Here is a 26,449-nt window from a genome sequence, read left to right as displayed (position 1 = left end):
GTGTGACTCCTAGTTCTGCCTTTTACTAGCTGTGCAGTTTTGAGCATGTGGTTGGACATCCTGAGCATCTGTTTCCTGTATAAAATGGGCATGCTAATACTGACCTTGTTGGTTCTTTGTAAGCACAAAAAGAGAAGATACACGTCCCAGGCCTGGCAGAGTGTATGAGACTTAGTATTCAAATGAGTTATTATAACTACTAATATTTATAAAATCCCATTTTAAACCAGTTATTTAAAACTCAAAAATGGTTTCCTTTCGCATTTATCCATACTGGATGAATTTCCAGGCCATATTAGAGAACATGTAGGAAGTTAATAAGTATAAATTACATTCTACACCTCGATTGACTTTATAGAATTGCCTTCATAAAAGAGAACACTCATGGAGGGAGGGAAATATCTCTATTCATTCATTTAGTCATTCACTGAACTTGTAACTTTGATCATTTTCTTTTTGCCAGGTGCTAGGTGTATATCAGTCATAATTCCCTTCAGGGAAATATACTCAGAGTTATGACATCTCACACAGAAGCTCTAAGAGTGAGACCAAGACACTCCCGCCGCCCCAGGGCCCACCCCCTAACCTGTCACCTACTGACGTTGGCAGTGAATAGTTCCATGGCTTTAGACCACCCAGTAGTCTTTCTCAGATTCAGGCTGGTTTCCTGAGTTGTTTTCTACTGACAGTGTTTTTACTACTACTAACTTTCTCCCTACCTCCATCTTGATCCACATAAGATCACTCAGCTTCAGCTTCTGTCCCAAGTTAAACTTCTCCAAGGAAAGTACTACAGCTTTTTTTCACTGGCATCACTGGGGTGAGAAGCAAGGGCCAATAATAGCAAGAGAAGAGTGGCATCCCAAATACTCCTTCCCCGCAAAAAGCCCTCACAAAAAATTATCCTGGTAATGTTATGGAAGCTAGGTTCTGAAGTTCACGATTCTTCCTTGATTTTAATTGCAGATGCATTTTTGTTCTTGAAACTCCTCCATGGTGTCAGTGACAGATTCCATTTCTTAAGGTTTGCCCACAAATTGGTTTAGTTTTTAAAGCTACCAGAACTGATTGACTTTGAGGCAAGAGTAGGTTTTGGTTTCTTTAAAAGGGCCAAGTGGGCAGTTTTTCATTGGCTTCACTTACCAGACAGTAATAAACTAGCATACTATATAAGTCTGCCTCAGAAATGGAAAGCCATATTCAAGTATGTATTTATCAGTGTGGGAAGGGATCTGGCTTATTCTGACAGTCTAGAACCAGTTGAAGCTACCAGAGTCCTGTTAGGATGCCCATCAGCATTTCATAATCTCTCAATCACCATGTGTTTTTCTGTCTAAAGCATAGCACGCTTTCTTCCTTCAGATTTTGAAAATTTAATTCAGAATCACTCCACTGGCTCTGTGAAGAAGTTAAACAAAGCTGTATTCAGCTTTCCATTTGCTTTCAATTAACTATGATCCTCAGAACACTTTAGGCACGAGAATTTAAACTGTCAAATTTGCCTTCTGGGATGCTTTTCTTTCACAAATTAGTGTTTCTCAGAAGCATCCCATAAAAATAATGATGCTGACATTCTAGGCAAACAAAGCAGCTGTTTTTCTTTCAACGGTTCTCTTTAAGCTAGGAGATATAATTTTACATCCATAATTACATCGCAGGCTGTATTTCAAAAACATTTTTAAAACCTGGCGTTCTGTGTCTTGCAGAGGCTGAAACCTAGGCTCCATTGTTGAAGAGTATGTACTTTGTGAATGATTTATTTTTTTTAATTCACGAAACTTGGTTGATACCAGATATAAATGATGAAATTTTAGGCAGTTATTAATTTTTTTTTTTGCCTTTCAAAGCACTTCTTTGGAAATGGAAGCCATGTCCCTCTGAACCACTTATGCAGTCTCTTTTATTATCTGCTGCCACAGCTGATAATAAAATGACATGTGAACAGAGCTTCATCTCCATATAATAGCGGGAAAATCAACAGATAATATCTACTCACTGGATGTTTTTTGATGGATATGTGCAAAGCTCTATGCTGTGTGTTAATACATGTAAAAGATATGAGACACTGCTTTTATCCTCAACTAGTTAGTAAGCAAATAAGGGAGAAAAAAAACACTGACAGAAATATCTATCATAAGGAAGAAAGGTCTCCTTGAAGATTCACTTTATTTTAACGTAGAAATCAGAAGTACAATTCTAGGTGATGTTTAATAGACTCATATGCGAAGAATCCTTGGTCTTCTTCACTGTCAGTCCCAATCCCATTTACTGCATTCCTCCTCCCTCCCCTGCACCGCCCACTAACAAACAGAGGCACCAAGCCTTAAGATTTACTTTTCTCACGAGATATGCTTTAGAGTTTGCACATAGGTGCTTGGCTGAGGCTCTTTGCCATGCTTAGCGTAAAATAAATTGTACGGCTCAGAAATAGATTGCATCCCTTATTCCTCTCAAAGTGTTGCATATATATGGTCTCATTTAATGTTAACATCAGGATATCAATAGAGATGGATTTATTTACTAAAAGAGGCAGTTGAGACTCACATAGACTGTTACACAACATTTCACATAGCCCATTAATTATGAGGCTGACGTTAGAATCTGGTTTTCCAAAAGCTCTGCCCAAAGGAATTCTTTATTAGGTTTTAATGATAGTTGATAACAATAATTACCCATTTGTAGAAATCCTAGAACAGCTAACCTTACCACAGATATGGCCCCTTCACCCTACCAGAGACCAAAAAAAAGGAAGCAAACAGTTTAGGGATATATAGTATCAGGAGACAGTCACTGCTTTACATCCTCAGAGATCCAGCTTCCAAGGTGAGTAAGTAACGATCAGATACCCTCAGGACTCTTTCCTGGCCATGAGCTGGGAATACAGAGGTGAAATTGGAGAAGTCAATGGTATATGCAATTTGGATCCACATCTCTAGACTCCAGTTCTACTTTATTTATTTTTGTTTGTTTGTTTGTTTAGTCCCACAGATTATACCACTTTCCCAAGTAGTTAACTGACAAAGTACACTTTAGCTTCCAACTCTGAGCCTCACTCCCACTTCAGACCTCATCTTTCTGTTCTCTTTTCCCATGCTCGGACGCTCCATAGTCCCTCTTTCTGACACTTCATCATACTGTAGGCCTTAAAACAAGCTGGATCAGTGCCGACAGAGAAAGAATGTTAAATGCTACAGCACAAGCCGCTCTTTCAGACTTTATTTACTTTTCACATCCAGTGTTCACTTCTGACTGTTTTGGGCAACCATGTCATCAATTGAAAACAATATATCAAAGCTGTAGCCACGTTCCAGGAACTGTCTGGCGCATCACCTCTTTAATGTCTAGAGAAACTGAATCATTGGAACATCCTTCTTCCTTGATATGTTTCTCTAATCTTTGTAGTCTTACACTTTTCAATACGGAAATCTCTACTTCACAAAATAAAATGGAAAAAATAAATCAGACAGCCTTGTACATTCATAAAATATAAGTATTCATAAAACATAACTATTCATAAAGCAGCCAAGATATTAGCTATGTTAATACCTTTCATGGATTCATACAATGATATTTTCTTCAAAGTACCCTAAAGAACAATAGTCCTAAATTCCCAAGTAGGCTTTAAATGAATACACATATTCAAAACAAGAACAGGTGTCATAAAATTCCAAGACCCAGTCAGTTAGATTAATAATACCAAAGCTTTCATAATAAAGACATTCTTATTCACCATCAGTTTTCTCTAACAAAAAACCCAGATAACAAATAGAACAAGCAATAACATCATACATCATTTACCTCCAAAGTTAAAACTGTAGATGACTCTCTGTAAGTTATTTCCAAGTCAAGTCTGTTCTTGCTGTAGACTTCACTACACCAGATGATTCTTCATTGCACTGAATCCAGAGGTTATCCAAAATTCTACATTAACAAGTCAAAAGTGAGAGGAGCTGGCTCTGGTTCTTACAATTTTTCACTTCATGATATGAGGCAAAATTTTGTTTTGTTTTGTTTTTGATTAAGAGTAGATTCCTCTGTATCACAATGTGGGCAGTGACTTCTCCGAGAGAGAAAAAGATCAAAATTCCCTGAATCCTTTAGTTTTTATTTGTTTGAAATACTCCTTCTAACCAACTGAGTTATTTAGTTCTGTTGTAACATAAATGCCATTGGCAGTTATCTGTGAAATGTTTCCAAGAATAGAGTTGGCCTTTCCTCCTTAAAGCAGTATCTCGTCAGAATTCCAAGAAGCCAAACTCAAGATTTCCCACATCCCTAAATGCCACTCTTTTTACCACCTCTTAGACAGAGTTTGCTAAATTTTTTGCCAAGATCCACTCAGGAAGTTTGAGGAGAGATTAAAACTTTGAGAAGGGTGAAAAATAAAGGAAAAGTCACTGAAAACACAAGTATTTCAGTACAAGCCACTCCTTTTAGTTATCTTACAAAGAATGTACCAATGACATTCACATTATCACTGTTTCCTTAGGTTACAATATTACATTGTAATGGTCTACTGGGCAAGAACAGCATTTATGAGTTTCTTTTAATGCCAGGCTAAATTGGCACTTAATATGTACTTCTAGATTATACTTTTAGAGAATACCTGCTATAATCCTGGATTTTTGGGGGGAGGGAGGTAATTAGGACCTCGTGCATGCTAAGGACATGCTCTACCACTGAGCTGTACTCACTCCCCTAATACCTGCTATAATCAAGTATAGTCAAACACACCATGAATTAGAAGGGTAACAAGCAAATTCCATTGAATTTGTTTTTACAAATATAGACATTGAACTACAGAGTTCATATGAGTCTTGGCCACTGTGGACTCCAGGTCTCCCTTCTAAGATGTCCCCAGCTCAAAGCCACATTGTGCTGAAAAATATTTTTGCCCAATCTTTTAGGAATGGCTTCCATGCAACCCCTCTGCCAGTGGAGTGTGCTGTCCATGTGTTGCTATTTCCTTCCTTGACCACTTCTGACTCTACGTGCTTCCTCTCCTCTTTAGTTCTTCAGTGTCATCTCTAGAGAATGCTGTTAGTAATCCCGAAGTGTTTAATGTATCCCTTCTTTGAACTCTTTATAGTCTTGTCTATACAACATAATAATTATATACAGTGTGCTACCTAGGTTTTGTGGAATTAATACTCCCTTTAGATGGGAAGCTTTTTAAAGGCAGAGTCTACATCTTATTTTATCATCCCCGCAGTGCTCGCCCCAATGATGAACACATAGGGAGACAAATACACCATCCAAGCTCCCATCACCTGAAGAGTTCTAGACCTTTTGAGCATAATGTTCTCCTGTGTTTGGCTCCGTTAGAGATTTCACCTCTGATATGCTCTTTCCTTACTCTATTCCCATGCTACATAGTAGAATACCCTGTCCTCAGAGCCCAAGTTGATAAATAGTTCTTCCAGCAACAGTCATCCGTGATTATGGGGTTTCACCAATGGCTAACTAAAGACGAGACCCTGCCTCTCCAAACTGACAGTGAACAAGGTTCATGGCAAGTCAGTGTTCAGAAGATTGGGAGACATGTAGAGGTTTTGAAATTCCTAACATTACATAAAAATTAGCTAAAATTACATGTAGTAGGTGGCCAAGTACTCCAGCTGGCCATCAGGCTAGATTTAGTCCCCCAATCTAGATCATGTTGTCTACACTAGTTACTTCCTTTTGCTTCAGAGGAAGCTGGTACAGCAAGTGCTGATCAGAATGAAGAAGGTCATGCAGATTTTCAAATGTATAAAGTGCACTGTACAAAAGATAAAGAACAGGTGAAATGTTACTTTTTAAAAATGGAGCTGCTATGTTTTTGACAGACTTAAGGATAGAAAACAGAACTCCGAAAATAACATAGAAGACATGTAGGGAAAAAAAGACCCTAGTGCTTTTAAAGAGCTGATGAACTAAATGAATCAGAAAGAGAAGTAACTGAAAATGAATTGACAATGCTGGGGAAAACTTTGAATTTTTTGGAAACATCGTAACTCAAATATTAGTTGCATTACACACTGATCTTACCCTTCTCACATTGAAAACGATGTTCAAGTGTATGAATAGTGAAGCAGAAAGAGCTGGAGGGAAATAGAGAAATTTGTAAAAGCTAATTATCCTCATGTAATATTTGTATTTACAGTAAGGATCAAGGATCTCTGGGAGAAGACTGAATAATTTATAAAACTGTATTTCTTTTAATATTGAATCAGGTAATTATATTTATTCAGAAACTTCACATTGCATCCAAGAGCATACAATTAGAACCAGGCTGTCCATGAACAGCTTATTAAAGGAGTAGGACTGATACGTGATTTGCTATTATTGGTCTGTAATGAACACTATTGAATTGTTTTATTATTCAGTGAAAAGTCTAGTTTCTTTATTTTAGTGTTTCATCTTACTGTATTCATAGGCTCAGTAAATCCAACCAAAGTTTAATGGCAGTATAACTAAGACTTAATGAAGCAGGGTCACTAGTCATCAGACTTGAGTTCATTTTGTTCTGTTAGATCTTACTAGCTATGTAAACTTAAAGAAGCTACTTAACTTCTCTATGCATCATTTTCTCATCAGTAAACTAAGTTACAAATAATTTCTACCACCTTGAATTGTTGTAAGGATTCAGTGAAAGAAAACACACAAAATAGTTAGTATGGGTCAGCTACAAAGCAAATATTTATTTAATATTAGTTGCTTTTATTTTTGTCGTAATACAGAAACCAAATCCTTAAACCATGACTTGTAGAAAATGTCTTAGGAAAATATTTCAAAATCCAACAATTAGTACTAGGGAGCCATTGTTTTCAGAAATTTTCCCTGGAATATATACATTTTAGAAATGTTACTTTGAGCCTTTAACAAAAAGCAGTAGTGGGTTTTCAGGGATGAAAGTAGACACACTATAATGTTATTGTCATTGGGGAATTTTTAAACTTTGTAACATTTAGCTCACAATGTATTTCTGAACAAATTTATTTTTTTCTATGTATTAGAGCTTACCACAATTTTGGCCACTCTTCTAAAATAATACTTTAATGCTTTATATATGGGTCTGGGACCACCAGATTTATTGCCTCTCCCATAATAATTTTAACATGCTCACCAAATAAGTTGGTATAAAATTCTTAATTATTCCTATTAAATTACATTATTTCTAACATTATTTGTAAGTTAAATATGCAGAAAATATAATGTTGGTAGAATAGAGAGGTGAAGAGAATATTAAACTGTGAGTTTTTGCAGATCTGGATTCTAATGCTGGTTTTGCCACAAATAAACCATATGCATTTGGCAAGTATAACATATTATATAATAACATTAACCACCAACATTTACTCAGTTTTTAGTCTTTATATGCCAGACACTCTTTTAGGCTCTTTATGTCTACTTGCTCTAATCATTTCTTACAGAAATCTCTTGTTAAGAACTATGAAGGGTCTGAGATTTTACCCTGTTGGAGGCTAATATATTAGCCTGCCACAATAGCGTGGATGTTTGCAGAAGATACGAGACACCTGAGTCAGAAACAAAGGTCTGTATTACTCACATCAATATTAACAGTCAGGGTATCAGCATTCATAGTTCTCTGAGAGCCAAGTGATGCCTACACATGTCATGGGTTGTGTTACAGAGGAGGAATCCAGAGGTTAAGGAACCCAAATCTTTTATACTGGACAGTGCTAACTGGACAGTACCTCACCATTGCTCAATACAACGACATTATTTTTTAACATTTTTTATTGATTTATAATCATTTTACAATGTTGTGTCAAATTCCAGTTTAGAGCACAATTTTTCAGTTATACATGAACATATATATATATATTCATTGTCACATTTTTTTCTCGTGAGCAACCATAAGATCTTGTGTATATTTCCCTGTGATATACAGTATAATCTTGTTTATCTATTCTACAGTTTTGAAATCCCGTTTATCCCTTCCCACCCTCTGCCCCCTTGGCAACCACAAGTTTGTATTCTCTGTCTATGAGTCTGTTTCTGTTTTGTATTTATGCTTCGTTTGTTTTTGTTTGTTTGTTTTTTTCAGAGTCCACATATGAGTGGTCTCATATGGTATTTTTCTTTCTCTTTCTGGCTTACTTCACTCAGAATGACATTCTCCAGAGGCATCCATGTTGCTGCAAATGGCGTCGGTTTTTATGGCTGAGTAGTATTCCATTGTGTAAATATACCACATCTGCTTTATCCAGTCATCTGTTGATGGACATTTAGGCTGTTTCCATGTCTTGGCTATGGTAAATAGTGCTGCTATGAACATCGGGGTGCAGATGTCATCCTGAAGTAGGGTTCCTTCTGGATATATGCCCAGGAGCGGGATTCCTGGGTCATATGGTAAATCTATTCCTAGTCTTTTGAGGAATCTCCATACTGTTTTCCACAGTGGCTGCACCAAACTACATTCCCACCAGTAGTGTAGGAGGGTTCCCCTTTCTCCATAGCCTCTCCAGCATTTGTCATTTGTGGACTTTTGAATGATGGCCATTCTGACTGGTGTGAGGTGATACCTCATTGTAGTTTTGATTTGCATTTCTCTGATAATTAGTGCTGTTGAGCATTTTTTCATGTGCCTATTGATCATTTGTATTTCTTCCTTGGAGAATTGCTTGTTTAGGTCTTTTGCCCATTTTTGGATTGGGTTGTTTAGTTGCTTCTTATTAAGTCATATGAGCTGCTTATATATTCTGGAGATCAAGCCTTTGTCGGTTTCATTTGCAAAAATTTTCTCGCATTCCGTAGGTTGTCTTTTTGTTTTACTTATGGTTTCCTTTGCTGTGTAGAAGCTTGTAAGTTTCATTAGGTCCCATTTGTTTTTTCTTGCTTTTATTTCTATTGCTTGAGTAGACTGTTCTAGGAGAACATTTTTGAGATATGTGTCAGATAATGTTTTGCCTATATTTCCTTCCAAGAGGTTTATTGTATCTTGTCTTATGTTTAAGTCTTTGATCCATTTTGAGTTTATTTTTGTGTATGGTGTAAGGGAGTGTTCTAGCTTCACTGATTTACATTTGGCTGTCCAGTTTTCCCAACACCATTTGCTGAAGAGACTGTCTTTATTCCATTATATATTCTTGCCTCCTTTGTCGAAGATGAGTTGACCAAAAGTTTGTGGGTTCATTTCTGGGCTCTCTATTCTGTTCCATTGGTCTATATGTCTGTTTTTGTACCAATACCATGCTGTCTTGATGACTGTAGCTCTGTAGTATTGTCTGAAGTCTGGGAGAGTTATTCCTCCAGTCTCTTTCTTTCTCTTCAGTAATGCTTTGGCAATTCTAGGTCTTTGATGGTTCCATATGAATTTTATTATGATTTGTTCTAGTTCTGTAAAATATGTCCTGGGTAATTTGATAGGGATTGCATTAAATCTGTAGATTGCCTTGGGCAGTGTGACCATTTTAACAATATTGATTCTTCCAATCCAAGAGCATGGGATAGCTTTCCATTTTTTAAAGTCTTCTTTAATTTCCTTCATCAGTGGTTTATAGTTTTCTGTGCATAATTCTTTCACCTCCTTGGTTAGATTTCTTCCTAGGTATTTTATTACTTTGGGTGCTATTTTAAAAAGGATTGTTTCTTTACTCTCTTTTTATGTTGCTTCATCGTTAGTGTAAAGAAATGCAACTGATTTTTGAACATTAATCTTGTAACCTGCTACCTTGCTGAATTCTTCGATCAGCTCTAGTAGTTTTTGTGTGGACCTTTTAGGGTTTTCTATATATAGTGACATGTCATCTGCATATAGTGACATTTTTACCTCTTCTTTTCCAATTTGGATCCCTTTTATTTCTTTCTCTTGCCTGATTGCTGTGGCTAGGACTTCCAAGACTATGTTGAATAGGAGTGGTGATAGTGGGCATCCTTGTCTTGTCCCAGATTTTAGTGGGAAGCTTTTGAGTTTTTCACCGTTGAGTACTATGCTGGCTGGAGACAATGACATTACTTTGCTGGACAGTGAGCAAACCTGTCCTTTGCTCTGGTGGTAGACACTATGTCTGTCTTTCAAGGCTGTTGTCTATATTAACATATTTGAAAAGATAGTTCAATAGAGCAAAGGTAGTCTCTGCTTGAAAGACAGGCAGAAGCAGGAGAGACCTATGGAAAATTACCTATCAACACCCCTGAGGAGATACCATAGTTAACTAAGAAAGTGAGAGGTTAAGTAAGTTGCCCAAGGCTTGTATGGAGCTGGATTGAAACCCAGACAGTCAATTCCAAGGGCCTCGGATCTTAACCAGTGTAATCAAATGATATTCTCTTCAATGTAAACAATGTTATTTAAGTATATAGCAACATGCAAATGTAAGTTCTAAGTACCATCATCCCTGGATCTCATTTTCCTCGTCTATAAAGTTGACAAGGGGCCAGTGGACAGACAGCTTGGGTTAGAGGCTCTCTTGAATCCTTTCAGATTTAATATGCCATGATTTGAAGATTTATCTCTTAAAATAAAGAGAAACCATGTATAAGTAGACGTGATGTCGACTGGAAACACAAAGAAGAAAACAGGAGCATTGATTTCATAGTCAGTGTACATTTACAAATTTTTATCAGGATCCTTGCATTCCTTAATTAAGTTTTATGAGATTCCTGAGAAAAATGAGTGTTGAATTACTACTTAGGGTATTTCTGGCCTTCCTAATTATAGCTTATGGCTGGGGTAAGCAGATACTTTATTTTCCAGCTACCCTTATTGTAAAACTTCCTTTTTCTATAATATGAGAATATTATCTAAGAATAAAATGAGGGCTGTCTTCTAGCTGCTCATGCCTGGCATGTTACCAGGGAAGCATGTCCTGGATGGTGCATTACCAAAGAAGGGAAGGAAAAGCAAAGGAACTGTAATAACATCTGTGAGATAGTCAGGCTGTGAGTTCTCTTCACATCCAGAGAAGCTCAAGAGATGTTTTACTTGAGTTGGAATCTGCCTTTAAAACTATATTTAGATAGCAACTGACACTCTAACCCAGAATGTAATGTCAGACACTTTATCTTAACATCACAAGTTAGATTGTGGTCACATGTTGCCTGTTTTCTGAGGCCTGTTGAAAGCTCATTTTTTGCCAGAGAAATCCAAGAGCAGCCCTCCCTCTCCTTTACAAGATGATGTTCCATAAAAGCCTATCCTTGACCCTTCTCTTCTGTCCTTCTAGCATATTTCTTCAGGGTGTCTCATCCTAGGGCTTCAAAGACCATTTATATACTGATGAGCCCAAAGTCTCTAAATACGGTTCACTGTGCTCTCTGCTGAGCTCCTGATTCGTGTGAACTGCTTTCTGCTTGACATCTCCACTTGAATGTATCAAGGATATTTCAAACTCAGCTTGCCTGAAGTGGAACTCAGTATCATGACCCTGCAAATCGACTTTTTCTCCTTAAATATTTCCCATGTCATTTAAGGGCATCATCATCTACTCAGGTTCCTAAGCCAAAAACCTAGGCACCTTTTACTTCACTCCCTATGTCCAATTAATCACCAAATCCTGTTAATACTCCCTAAATTTCCTGATATCCACTGGCAACATCTTTATACAAATTGCTATTAATTTTGATCTTGACCACTGTATCAGTCTTTAACTGGTCTCTCATAGCCAGAATTCTCTCTATAAAATGCGTATCAGATCATGTTAACCTTTCGCATAAAACCTCTCAATAGCTTTCCAGCTATCTACTGGATAAAGTCTGAACTCCTAATATGACTTATAAAAGCATCCATAATATTGTCTAAGTATCTTTATTTTAGCCAAACGAGTCTATTTTCAGACCCTTACACCATGCGCTCTCTTCCCATCCCTCACAGATTGTCTCTTGTACCTTGGACATCACCTGCATCATAAAATGGCCATTCCTGCTCAGCTTAACAAACCACATACTTGAACCCTAGATTGCTATAGATTCCCATAGTGCCTTGAACTTCCACTAGCCTTAATACTTGTTTCAGTTTATAATAATTACTCATAGCAATGTTATTACCTCAGTGGACTTTAAGCTTGGGATGGCAGTGACATTACTTGAATCCCCAGCATCTGGCCTTGAACATGGCACTAGCAGGAACATAGTAAGTTCTTATGAATGAATAAACAAATAAAGAATCTGCCCAGATGCACTTTTGTAAACAGGAATCTTGCCAGTTGTCAGCAAAGCAGCACTCAGCCTTTTGTAATTGAAGATCTGGAGTTAACTCCCTCTAGACCTCCTTCCCCTTATGTGGATGGTAGCGCCTAGACAGTTTCTTGGATCAGGATTCAAAGTGCCTGCCTTGGTTTCTTAGAAAAATCCAGATTTAACAGCGAAGACAGTTTGTTAAGACAGTTAAGTCTGTTCAGAATTAGTCTTCAAAATAAAAAATAGGCAATGTCAAAACTTTTTACATATGTGTTATACATTTACATGTCTTCCATGTTTAAAAATGGAAGTTTATAAAATGTAAAGGCATTTAAAATTGGCACATTTCTCCATTTTATCCTCGGTTTAAAAAATAATCTTTCCTGCCCAATATCACTAATTATCAGAGAAATACAAATCAAAACCACAATGAGGTTATCACCTCACATTGGTCAGAGTGGGCATCATTAAAAAGTCCACAAGCAGTACATACTGGAGAGGGTGTGAAGAAAAGAGAATCCTCCTACACTGTTGGTGGGAATGTAATGTGGTGCAGCCACTATGGAAAATAGTATGGAGATTCCTTAAAAAACTGAAAATAGACTTACTGTATGATCTAACAATCCTACTCCTGGGGATATATCCAGAGAAAACTCTTTGAAAAGATACATGCACCCCAGTGTTTATTGCAGCACTATTTACAATAGCCAAGACATGGAAACAACCTAAATATCCATTGACAGATGATTGGATAAAGAAGTTGTGGTACACACACACACACACACACACACACACAATGGAATACTACTCAGCCACAAAAAGAATAAAATAATGCCATTTGCAGCAACATGGATGGACCTAGAGATTATTCATACTAAGTGAAGTAAGTCAGACAGAGAAGACGAATACCACATGATACCACTTACATATGGAACCTAAAAAAAGACACAAATGAACTTATTTGAAAACAGAAACAGACTCACAGACATAGTAAACAAACTTATAGTTACCAAAGAGGAAAGGGGAAGGGGTAGGGATAAATTGAGAATTTGAGATTAGCAGAGATACAAACTACTATATACAAAATAGATAAACAACAAGGTCCTACTGTATAGCACAGGGAGCTATATTCAATATCTTTTAATAACCTATAATGAGAAAGAATATGAAAAGAATATGCATACATATGTATACATATGTGTATGACTGAATCACTATTGCTGTACACCAGAAACTAACATAGCATTGTAAATCAACTATTCTTCAGTTTTTTAAAAAACCTTTTCTCAGGTGCATAGCAGAACTATTATTTTTTCCATATCTACTAGGAATTTAAAGCAGGGTGTATGACCACATTTCACTACCTCCAAATTTAGTTAATTTCTTGATGCCATCAAATACATCATCAAAGTATATTTTGGCTGCAAGAACAACAAAAAGGAGGACATTCTTTCCAAGTCATGACAAGCTTAAGGTACAGGATTCCAAAACAAAATTTATGAAAAGTCTTCTCCCTACTCTTAACCCACTAACTCCAAGGACATCTCTGTGATGTGTAGGGTGAGTGCAATTATTGGTTCTAAGCATTGGAGTGGTTGCCTGGGTAAGAAGTAGACCTAGGTTTTCTTCAGCTTTTTGGGGAAAGTGGGTAGAATAGAGGAAGAAGGAAACCCTGATCTACACTTTCGTTTTTCTACTCTACTGCTGACCACGGATTATGTTGTATGTGCTTGATCCCATGATAAATAACCATAAAGCATCTCAGAGGAACCTTGGGCCAAAAACAATAAAAAATTCAAATGATTGTGAAGTTGATGTTGAGAGTTCTGACTCCTCCCTTGAGCCCCATCAACAAAGCAACATGATTATAATTCGAATGAGTTTACCTTCAGATTTGCTCAGGACAGTCCTTGTTTGGCCTGTTGTCGTGGGCTAATTATTACTGATCCTTTCGCTCTCAAACATGTCTCTGGAATATAAATTATGTTATATGGTTTTCCTAGAAACAATGAGCATTTAGCATAACACCAACTTGCTAGATTTTTAAAAAATGCTTCATTTTTTAAAATTTTTGAAAGTCTGGTGTGTGCCAGTTGTGATGACTCGTTTTCATTTGCAGTCTAATTTATTGTTCACAACAAATCCACTAGGTAGATAAATAATACCATTATTTTAAAAGACAGGACATCATGGTATAGAAATATGAAGGCATTGCTTAAAGCCACACAACCAGGACATGACAACCATAATTTAAACCATTTCTAGGCAATTGGAAAACCCTTCTCTTTCAATTACATTATGTGCAGTTTCAGAATTGAACCTTGAAAACTTACTCCCTCCACCTAAAGTAAATAAATAAAACACACAGACTGAAGCAGCCAGCAATCCAGAGTGGCTGGCTCAAGACAGAATCTAGTTTGCCCCCAGGTGATGAGGCTTGACTGACTCAACCACAGACACAGAATAGATCATAAATTCTAACACAGCTCCATTGTCCTGAATATGTTTTCAGACCTCTGCATACACATCTCAGGGGCTCTATTGAATAAGAAAATACTACTCCAGGGAAACTTTCACTGTGTGCTTCTCACTCACTCTGTAGCACTGGAAACCGAGCGGAACTCCTCCCTGCCCGCTGCCCACTGCTACCAGTCTTTCCCACACCCTACACCCCAGAGATGAAGAGAGATAATCAGGGCCTCAAATAGAAGTTTCCCGATTATGAGTCATGGCTTACTCAGCCTTTGTTACAGAGAACCTGGAAGCCTTTGAAACACAGTGTTGCTTTTGGCAGCCTTAATTCCCTGTGCTGTTATCAAGAAACAAGTTACTTTGACTAATTTGCTTGAGAAATTACCTCTGTAATGAGTATATCAAGAGCAGCCCATGTTAAAGGAGCTGGTGTTTAATGTCTTTGTATGTGAATGTGTACTCATTTCCTTGCACAATGCTTCACAGCTAACAGCTCCTCAATAAATATCTGTTATATTAAAGTTAAATAAAAATACCAATAAAAGCTAAAATTATAGGGTACTTACTATGATTTAGGCATTATATTAAGTGGTTTATGGAGATTATCTTTATTTCTCTCTCTAGATATATAGATAGATATGCAAAGATATATAATATATATAGTTACCTAAATGTAGATACACTGTATTTTTTTGTGCATGATGTCTTATACATAATAAACAATTAAATATACCCTTACATTTAATTAAATCAGATATGAAAATAACTACATAAATCAGCACGGTCCCCTTAACAATTAGTTACTACTTTTGACATGCACCTCATAGAGAGAATTTCTCAAACAAATTAGTAGTATGTATTATACAGGGGTAAGTATTATATAGTTATAGTATAAAAATACATTATTACACTCATTTAAATTAGACTAGACAACATATTGTTATATACAATTATAATATAGACACTGTTTAATTCCTATCTGAAAAGCATAGATAATAATATTACCTAATTATTAGAATTGCCAAGTGGAGAAAATTAGATAATGCATGTGAAATAGAGCTTCTGGCATATCTCAGACACTCAATAAATTAATGTCATCCTCTTTATAACTACAATGAAACTTTTATTTAGGAGAAAAATCTTGTTCAGTATTATGTGTTAAAGCCACTGTTTAAAAATATGTGAATGTTCTATCATTGTAAATATTGTTAAATTGTTATTAATATGCAGACTTAAAATATTAGCTTTAAGGTTGGGCTGGGAAAGTAAAATTTTATGGTCTACAATTTTCCAAGGATAGATTCTGAAGATTTCTCCTGAAAGGTGACTTTTTAAATATCTTTTTTATACTTTGAACCAAAACAATTGAAAGGAAAATAAAATAGCAAAGTTCTCTTCCTCTTTTTTTGAATCAAAAAGACTGCATTTAACAAATGAAAAAAAAAAAGAAAAAGAATAAAAACAAAAAAAAGGAAAAAGAAAGAAAAAAATATCTTGCATTTATTATGTTAGTCTTTCAAAAAGGACTCAATACAAAGTTAATGTTAAAAAATGATACTCAATTTAAAACAGAAACAATTTCAGAAAGGTCTGACACTCTCCTTTGCAAAGACTAGGAGAGAGAAAGAAGAGGGTAGAGAGAAAATAAATTTTTTAAGTTAAGCCTTTCTTCACCCTGCTGGGAATGCAGGCACCAAAGCCAAGTTCTCTTCCTTCATTTAAAGACTAAAATTCCCGCAGTTCCAGGGTAGTTCTTGATTAATCTTAGGTGCATGCCATCCCATGCTTCTTGACTGTGACTGGTTCAGGAACACAGACCTAAGCCAATCTTCAAACTATTAGAATTTGGTCAAGAATGATCTAATTTAGGTTAAGACCCAAAGAAATTTCCTGAAGACTTTGGTAAAGAAATTTCCAAATCCCTCAAAGAGCTGGGTTCTCTTTTCTTGGATATTTTTTGTGCATAGAGTCAAGGCTTAAAACTGCTGTAGTCATCTTGGTACTGTTTGAGGGGTAGGCAGATACACAGAGTAGGTAACAGCTAAGAAAGACACAGAGAAGCAGAGCTAGAGAAATTGGATGAAGCCAATGTAAGTAAGGTCTGAATCTTGACTTCTGAGGTCAATGAATTTTCTCAAGGTATGGTGCAAGACCAAGAGCATCAGCCTCACCTGGGAACTTACAAGAAATGCACATTCTAGAGTCCTACATTGAACCTGTGGAACTAGAAGCGTCGGGTAGGGCTCAGCAATGTGTGCTTTAAGAAGCCCCCCGGGTGATTCTGAAGCAGGCTAAAGTTTGAGAACCACTGATTTAAGCCAGCTTGAGTCATATTTTCTGATAATTGTTGGCAAAATATATTAAATATAACACATAGGTTGGTAAATGTATCTATCAATTATATACTTATTGAAAAGATCTCTTGTAAGTATGCTCAGGTTGACTTATGATAAATCAAAGTGAAAAATTCAAAAAGGGAAATTGTGGTATAGTAAGACTGGAAGATTGTTCTGGTTGAGTGTAATAGTAAAATTCAAAAGGTTTGGGCCTAGATTTATATCCCAGTTCCACTACTAATTCACTGTGTAACCAGGGGAAAAATACTTTACTGTCTTCCTCTGTGACATGTAGGTAATCCTACTGCTGTTTTGAGTGTTAAATGAAATAATAAGTGGAGAGCAATTAGAACTTTTTCCTGACATATGCTAAGCATTCAGTGAATATGAGCAATTATTATTATTTTTTACTGTTAACAGGCCAAATATTCAGCACATCAGAGAAGTCATAAGGAACAATAACACCTGATTGAAATGACCATACTTTTTTAACCCCTTAACGGAGGTACTGGAGATTGAACCCAGGACCTTACACACGCCAAGCACATGCTCTACCACTGAGCTATACCCTCCACTTGCCTTGGCCTGATCGTATTAACATTCTTTCAATAATGTGGAGTTATTGGTGCCATATTACTGTCAGGATGGCATTTGGATTCAAAGTCAATAATTTTATTATGAAATTTATATCTTATTATGGATATAGCACTGTAATTGTTCACTGAAAAAATCCTCTGAAAAATAGCTCTTAGAGTCTAATTAAATGTTATTTTTAAATTTACTCAACAAATATTTATGAAGGGCCTAGTTTGGAGCACAAATATTAATATATTTTACATAAGACACACAAACACACACCTCTCTTATAAAACTAGAAAAAAAGACAATATTAATAGACTTATTACAGTGTTTGTCTTTGAATAAGGAAACTGTGGTTTGTATTTTTCATTCTGTATTTTCAAAGCATATTTATGTCACTGTCTAATGAAAGTGTACTTTACATATACAAATCACTTTTCTCTAAGGGAAGACAGAGGTCCAGATAATCTCAGGGCATCCACATTTCATTCCCACTTGTAATATAGTGGCTGGTCAATCCTGTTTTGCACAGCATTCAGTTCCCAAATTGTAGATTTGCTTTTGTGCCTATAGCCAGATCGAGTCAGAGTTCATTGCCGGAGTTCAGTACCAGCTCATGTCTTTCGGACTCCAGACTTCAGGGTAGAAAAATCAGTTGTGGATGCTGAAGGGCAGAGTATAAGCACCCAAACCTACAGCCAATGAGCAGATGCTAATGAACCAGCCTATTCTGCACAGAAGCCCTGTGGGCTTTGATCTAGAAGTGCACAGTAGGGAAGCTGACCAGGTGTTGAAGGCTACCTATCTCAGGAAGTCTTGAGCCAGGAAACCAGCCTAAGGTCTTTCTCTCTCACATTTTCATTCACCAAAAGCTACATTCTCCAGGCTAGATGTATCCAAGTTCACTCATGAACCATGGTAGTGAGCAATCACAAGCCAGGACTCTAGCAAGTAGCAATTTACAGCCAATAAGTAGAAGGTATACACATTCTAACCACTTGTTACTCACCTCGATGATTTGTAATCATTCATTTTCCTCCCATAATTCTGTCTCCATCCAAACCGAACGGGGGAGGCAAAGTATGGCAGCCAACAGAGCAAAGTTTTTATGAGCTTGACTCTGTAACCAGACAGTCCTAGGTCTGAATCCCAGTCTACTGCTAAAGAACTGTATGACCCAGCAGACACCTAACCCCTCAAACCTACCTCCTCCGGCTATTACAAAGGCTGACTAAGGTAATACCTGTACAGAGCTTAACTCAATGTCTGGCACAAAGGAAACCCATAGTAGTGGCTAATACCTAATAATACTGTTCCTGTTCTCTTTCTTGATAGATCCTTCCTCTGTACTCTTTGCTTTTACTACATAATGAGGTCTAAGCAGCAAATGCCAAGGAGGTAAAACCCTCCAAGTCTAGTGCTTTCTTACCCCTGTAATGAAGAGAGAAGCAGAAATAAAAGTGTGTGATAGTTTCCAGATTGTGAAGTTTTAGTGACTTCAGAAATGCTGGGCTCCTAGAGAACAAATAGCTGAAAGGAAATGAGTATATTCGGCAAACTCTTCCTTAGTGGCCCACAGCCCAGGTCCTCTGGGGAAGCTGGCTGCAGGAGGAAAGAGTGCTCAGACTGACGGCCAGGTGGGAGGGCACCGAGCTCAGCAGTTTGCTCATAACACTGAAACTCCTAAGAACTACCAGATCCTTGCTTTCTCTCTGACACCCACTGTGATTACAGATGACTTGGAGCTTCACTGATCTCACCTCAGAGTGGAAGAGGAACACCCTGACCAAATGCCCTGGCCAAATTCACACCCTCCTCTCTCCACCCTGAGATCTGTATGTGAGGCAGGTAGATGCCGGGCTCCCCTGGGACCTCGCATGGAGAAGTAGGTCACATGACAGCCCTGCAAACTTTGGGCAGCCAGGGTCAGACCCAACCTAACCAGCCTCCCCAGGACTTATGTACTTCATCGTGGCCCTCCCTTTACCTCACAGCCCCTCAATTGTGCAAAAACCAGGAAAGGGCAAGTCCAGGCCACAAGGTCAGATACCATCTTATTTCACACAGCCACCCCACATTCAGAACCTCCAAAGGGAAGTGTGGCATCCGTGGACAATGCTTTAGTATGTATTATTGAAAGAATAACCTCAGATACTAAGTAGAGTCGGCCCCTTGGTTAAATCCACAGATGTGGAACCCGCAGATTCAGCCAGCCGACAACACCGTGCCTTTTTATATCAGGGACTTGAGAATCTGTGGATTTTTATGTCTGTGGGTGATCCTGGGACCAAACTGCCATGGATACAATGAGACGACTCTAGTTTCTTATAGAAAGGGGCACACAGGAGGTTTGCAAACAACAAAAGACTTTCCGTCATATATCTATGTTTCTTCTCAACTCATTTGGAAGGTAAATAAGGAAAGCCTTGAAGGTCCTTTTGGAAATACATCAAGTCGTAGACCTGAAATGATCTAAACAAATGATGTAGCTATTAAAATAACCTCATGGGATCCAAAAGGACAGTGCATTAAAGGTTAACAAAGATACCTTGCTGATTAGGGTCTTCTCTCTTCTGCCAGAATACCTTGTCATAAAACCTCAACTTTGCCAAATGTCTAAGGCTTCAAATTATCACTGCATCTGTTATGTGATCTGGAGAATATCACAGTTCTCAGACTCCTCCTGTCAGCGAGGTAAAGTATAGAATCCTGGGTTTACCGTGAGGTTTAAAAACTGAAAAGCATTATTCACTTCCTACTCAGGTCCTGTTTTCTTTAAAAAGTAACAGTTGAACGCTTTTGCCCAGCCCTTACTTTTCCTTTTTGTGTGTTACATTCTATTGTTAATTAACAATACGAATGTTAACTAGGGGAAATCATTGATGGCTTCATTTTTCAGAATAAAAGTAACTTGGTACTGTTGAAACTTGTATAGGATCAGATTTGGAGTTTATTACATATAATAGCAGCTCCTGAACTTCTAATTCAATCCAGGATTAATTCTGAAATGTTCTCTGTCATATCAAACAACTAAAATTATTATTTTCATCGAAGTTTTAAGAAATGCAGAGATTCAGCAAGGATAAAAGCATCAAAAATAGTAAGATAACTTAATTCTAAATACCTTTACTATTATAAAATTAGCATATACCTAGTCTCTTCCATTGACCATTCCTCAAGGATTTCACTAGGTCAGAGAGAAAAGCAGGATGGAGAATTCTACAGAGAGCATTTTGGAAGTACAATAAAGAAAATGGCAGGCATGTTGAAGTAAGAAGATGAGTATTTTCATAAACAAGTTATTTCTAAAAAGACAATTTACTTTTGAAAATACTTATAATGAATACAAGTCCAAGTCTATGCCATTGTTATGATTTCAACATGTTCTAGGCCAGAAGACCAGTTTGATTATTTCACAAGTCAAAGACAGAAGGCTCCCAGCACAGAGACTCATCAAGAATAGCTCTTTTCATAACAATTGCCAAATCCCTGTATATAGTTTCATGATGTTATGGGTTGAATTGTGTTCCCTTTCCAAATTCATATGTTGGAGTCCTAATCACTAGCATTTCAGAATGTGACCGGTTGTTGCAGATGTAATTAGTTAAGACAACGTTGTACTGGAGTAGGGTGGGACCCTAATATGACTGGTGCCTTTATACAAAGGGGAAAGTTGGACAAAGAAGCTGGCACAGGAAATATACCAGGTGAAGACTGGACTTATATTACCATAAACTAAGGAACTACCTTAGGTAGGAGAGAAGGCTGGAACAGATCCTTCCCCAGCACCCTCAGGGGGAAGTTGGCCCTGTTGACACTTTGATTTCAGGCTTCCAGCCTCCAGAACTTTGAGACAATAAGCTGCTCTTGTTCTAAGCCACCTCATTTGTGGTGCTTTGTTATGGCAGCCTTAGCAAACTAATATAGGTGTCAGTTTATTTTTACTATTCTAAATTTTGCTGCCCTTTTCGAATAATACAAAAGTGAAGACTCATGAAGCAGGGGAATGACCACGCACACTTACCATTCACTCCACTGCCCTGACCCCCGACCCTCCCACATACCCCGCTTCTTCCACAAGAAAACTGCTTGCTGCCTTGCTCAGCTCAGGCTCTCTACAGAGGTAAAGCACAGCCCGCCTTCCAGGTGAGCCCCATGGGCTCTCTGCCTAGTAAGCCAGCCCTTCATCATAACTTTTCCTGTCTGACTTTGTTGGGAAGTTAAATTTCTCATTTTAGACAGGAATGGGCCCCTTACTCTGGCAACTGCCCCCACCTTTAACCAAAAGTGCTGAAATTGTCTCAACAAAAATAAGAGCCTTTTCTTTATATTGACTTATGAAATAAACTGCTCCCTCTTCACACACACACAAACACTACAGCAAACTTTTCCTGTGGCATTAGTGTGATTGGTGGTCTAGAAGATGTTGAGAAAGTGATATGCAAATAGGCTAGCCCAAGTTTTTGAAGAATAGTATACTTAAAACACTGACATACAGCATATGCGCAAGGAAATACAGAGAGAAGAGTAGAAAGTAAAAGACAATTTTGTTTTCTTGTGCACTCAGCAGTCACTCTGTTCCTTGTTGATTGAGAGTATTGAAACTATAGAATAATTAGTATGTGTGCCATCTAGTTTAGGTTTGCTGGAATTTGACCAGAACTGCAGTTACAGATTGGCCCAGCTTTTGTAAAAACCTCTTTGTTTTTCTTGCTCTCAAACACATTGTAAATTCATTAAATGGCCCAAGGCTTTGCCACTGATTCTCACACTCTTGTAAGAGCCTATAAAAGGAGTGTTTGGGGCCAAGGACTCTAAGCAGGACCCAGGTGTGGGAGGAAATGGTACCGATGATTCATCCCCCTCTAAGGTGATAAAGTCCCTTATTGGATGCAGCACCCTGATGACCAGCTCACCCTGGAAGTCAGCCTCAGTTCTGAGCACACAGTTCACACGAATCTTTGGAGAGGCCTGCAAACCTAAAGCCACAAGCAAGCCTGTGACTCACTCAGAATGAAACACGGGACAGAAGACTTCTGACCATGCACCGTCTACTTGCCAAGACTGCTTTCTGCTAACAATCTTTATTCTTCTCAATTCTGGACATCTGGAAATATAGAATACGGCTGAGTGATGCTGCATTGAGTAGCAGATGAAACATCATATAGAAATCAGATCTACAGACAATCTAAAAGGCACATCTTGGACAATACTTCTGATATTCTGTATCTTTTTCTTTCTATCCTATAAAGATAATTTTTTCCATCTAATGAGAGATTGGCAAGAGGGAATGAGGGGGAGAGAAGCAAAAGAAATGAAGAATTTACAAGCTGGATGATGTGAACAATTGTATATATTTAAAATATATGCATTTCAGAAAGAGTTTTAGTTGGAAAAATCTGAGAGAGAGAGAGATCCTCTTGTTAGTATTTAGCATTTTAGGGAGCATCAAGATTCTGCTGTTTTAATCTGCTCCCTGGCTGCCGGTTAGTTATCAGTGTGAAGTGGAACCCTGTTAAAAATGCATTGCTTTTTTATGATAGAAATACCTTCTAAAATTAAAGTAAAATAAACAGTGTTTCCCAATTCATTCCATATTTTAAAACAGGATGTTTCTATTAAAGCAATTCGTACCCCTCTACCTCAAAAACATTACTTTAAAACTTTTGGCAAGATGAGGATGGTCAGTCCTGTGATTCTGGAAATTGTGGAACACCTATCTCATTATTTCTCCTGAAATCATGTGAAATTCACTGCTATTCTTAGGCTTAACACTTTTTTTAAAAATGTACTTTTTTTTTAGGACAGTTTTAAAGAAAAGTTGTGAAGATAGTACAGAAAGTTTCCATATACCCCTACACCCAGGTTCCCCCATTAGTAATAATAAGGGATGGTACATTTGACACTATTAATGAACCAATATGGACACATTATAATTAACAAAGTCCATACTTTATTCAGATTTCTTTAGTTTTCTAATGGCCTTTTCCTGTTTTAGGATTCCATACATGATATCACATTTCATTTAATCATTATATTTCCTTAGGCTCCTCTTGGCTGTGACAGTTTCTAAGACTTTCCTTGTTTTGGTGACCTTGACAGTTTTGAGGAATACTGGTCAGATATTTTATAGAATGTCCTTGACTAGTGTTTTTCTCATGATGAGACTGGAGTTAACATGTTTTGGGCAAGAAGACCACCCAGATAAAGTGTCGTTTTCATCACATCATGTCAAGAGCACTAGCAGTACATTGAAATCACTCTTGGTGTTGACCTTGATCACCTGGCTGAAGTGGTGTTTGTCAGGTGTTTCCACTGTGAAGTTTCTCTCCTCCTCCCCACCACCTCTGCTTTCTATCATATACTCTTTGGAAATACACTGTCGATATGTTCACCTATTGAAGAATGTCTTGGTTGGTTCCAGTTTTTGGTGATTTTGAATAAAGCTGCTCCAAATATTCACATGTACATTTTTGGATGGACATACCTTATCAAATCAGTTGGGTAAATACCTTGGAGCATAGTTGCTGGATCATATTGTAAAACTCTGTTTAACTTTGTAAGAAATTGCCTTCCATAATGGCTGAACCATTTTGTATTCCTACCAGCAATCAGTGGAGCTCCTTTTTCTACATCCTCACCAGCAATAAGCATTGTTAATTTTTTGGAGTTTAGCCATTCTAATAGGTGTGTAGTAGAATCTCATTATTCTTTGATTTTTAATTACCTCGTGATTAATGATGTTGAGTGCCTTTTCTTCTTCTTGTCTGCCATCTGTGTATCTTCTTTGGTTCCCCAACATATTCTTAAATACTTAGATAATTTGATGGTTGAAGCTGGATGGCAATATTGTCCTAACCTTCCTATTTAAATATTAGATATTCTCTCCTAGGAAAACTTCCTAAAATTTTTGGCTTTGGATTACTTAAGACAATATTCCCCATGCATTACTAATTCTGACATTATTTGTAGAAGGAGTCCATTTTAAATGGCTATGTTGCATATTTGATAAGGTATTTTATTGACAGTCTACATAATAATCTTAAATATTTGTACGATTAGAAATTTCCTCCTTCCACATAAAAAAAGGAAGACAGTGCCTAATAGCATAAATTACCTAACAATGAAGGAGAGGACCAGCGTATGCCCCAGTTATCACATTATCATGCTCTGTGTCCTTGGACAAGTGACTTTACTACATGGGGCCTCAGCATCCTCATCTGTGTATAATGGGGTAAATGCAGATAACCGAGGGCTTCTTCTAACACTCTGGTTTTATTCTTTAGTCTCCTCTAGAGTCTCAGGCACTGACCAGAGGCTTGATAACACAGTATTCTTCTCTTTGGCCACCTTCCTCCTACCATTACCACACTGAAGTTCCTTTGTTTAGTTTAGTACCTGTTCCAGACCATTCCATAAGTACAACATTTAATTTCAGTGGCTTTTATTGTCTGGAGAATACTTTCCTTTGTTAATTTACTGTGTTTTTATTTTTCCATTGCAAATCTAATTAGGAAGAACTTGCTTTGTCTGAGAGTAATTAAATTTTATAAGGGCAAGTCAGTGATAGCCTTATAGTTTATCTAAAAATCATTCTAGACTGCTTACTAAAATCTGAATTACATTTCTGTCCATTCCCTTCACTGGGAAGACTTCATGAACAGAATTTGGGTTCTTGATCAGTTTCAGCTTTTGGACTACCCTCTTTCTAGGGGACAGATTTTAGAAGCCAAGAAACTGAGCCTGAAAAACAACAAACCACCAAAGAGTCTTACTCAGGATATATTTAGTAAACTCTCTTTTCCTTGCTGTTAAATGTATCCTGTTGCCTTGAAAGAAATGAATACGCCTACCTTATACAGTGAGCAGTTTTTTCTCCAGGGAGTATTTTACTCACTCAGGTTCACCATAGGTCAGGCTAAGAGCAGTACTAGGATAACTCATATTTCTTCCCACAGACATCCTTAACTGCTTCAGGATGCATGGCTGATTAGAAAAAATATACACAGTAGGCACAGTTTGTGACACACAGCAAGCACCTGCATGGCTTGCCATTGTGTTTAAGTCACACAGATTGCCCTGTGAGACAGCAAATCAAAGTACTAGCAGAGAATGTGCATTCAAAGTCAGTTTAGTAGCAGAGAATGTGTGTGAGCCCTTTTGAAAGTTCAAATAAATCAAGTGATTGATAACAGGAAAGCAGCATTTCCTCCTTTACAGGGAGTAATTTACAAACCTAGGGATTATATATTTAAGACCATAAGAGTAAAACTTTCTCTGATGGGAAACTACTGTGTTTTTTCACTCTCCCACAGATCTTAAAGCACAGGTCTCAATTCAGGGGCTTGAAAGATGTTCATTGCTCCCCGCTAACATGTTTGCCATTTAATTTATGGGAAGGAAGTTGACCTTACTCTGGCTGGCTAGACATATATTTATGGCCTTGTAGATATTTGAAGTTCAATACATGTTTATTATTGAATTAGAAAAAAGAAACGTGCATGGGCTTTGAATAAAGGCTTAAGAGGTCTCATTTTTGAGTGAAATGTATGACTGATACCATAAGCATGTCCCAACAAACGTCTGAAGGCAGCTTTATGTGAGGTGGCATGCTTATCTCATCAGCCCATTCTGGGTGGGCCCTAGAACTTGAACAGCAGTGGTAGATCCAGATACTATCAGGCGTCATCATACTTGGAAGGGTTTTAGATTGGAACTTTATGAAGATGATAGATTTAAAACGAAGGAACAACTCTGTATATAGAGTACTACAGAGTTAACTTAATGAGACCAGCTGCAAAAGGTCTTCAATAGGATTATGAGTTCCCATATCTGCTAAGGAATTGATTCTTTTAAACAAATAAACAAAAAATCCTTATATGCTTTGGGGGTCTAAGTTTCTAAGGTGTTCTACGCATTTTTCAAACTGTGAAGGT

General features: G+C 37.5%; 1 long non-coding RNA gene and 1 other non-coding gene across 4 annotated transcripts in view; one reads left to right on the top strand and one right to left on the bottom strand.

Annotated features, from left to right (window-relative positions):
- LOC102539917 (uncharacterized) overlaps window positions 1-26,449 on the top strand; it is a 136,923-nt gene that overhangs the window by 59,735 nt on the left and 50,739 nt on the right. The gene's annotated exons all lie outside the window — the stretch shown is intronic.
- Window positions 3,797-14,783, bottom strand: LOC140696631 (uncharacterized). Its single transcript, XR_012073136.1, has 3 exons — window positions 14,722-14,783; window positions 14,013-14,095; window positions 3,797-3,921 (listed from the first exon to the last, which is right to left on the bottom strand). It is a non-coding gene; the product is annotated as an uncharacterized lncRNA (long non-coding RNA).

Source organism: Vicugna pacos, chromosome 5 (assembly GCF_048564905.1).
Source record: "Vicugna pacos chromosome 5, VicPac4, whole genome shotgun sequence".
NCBI lineage: Eukaryota > Metazoa > Chordata > Mammalia > Artiodactyla > Camelidae > Vicugna > Vicugna pacos.
Note: the sequence above shows the minus strand (reverse complement) of the source record. Positions and strands in the feature narration are given on the sequence as shown.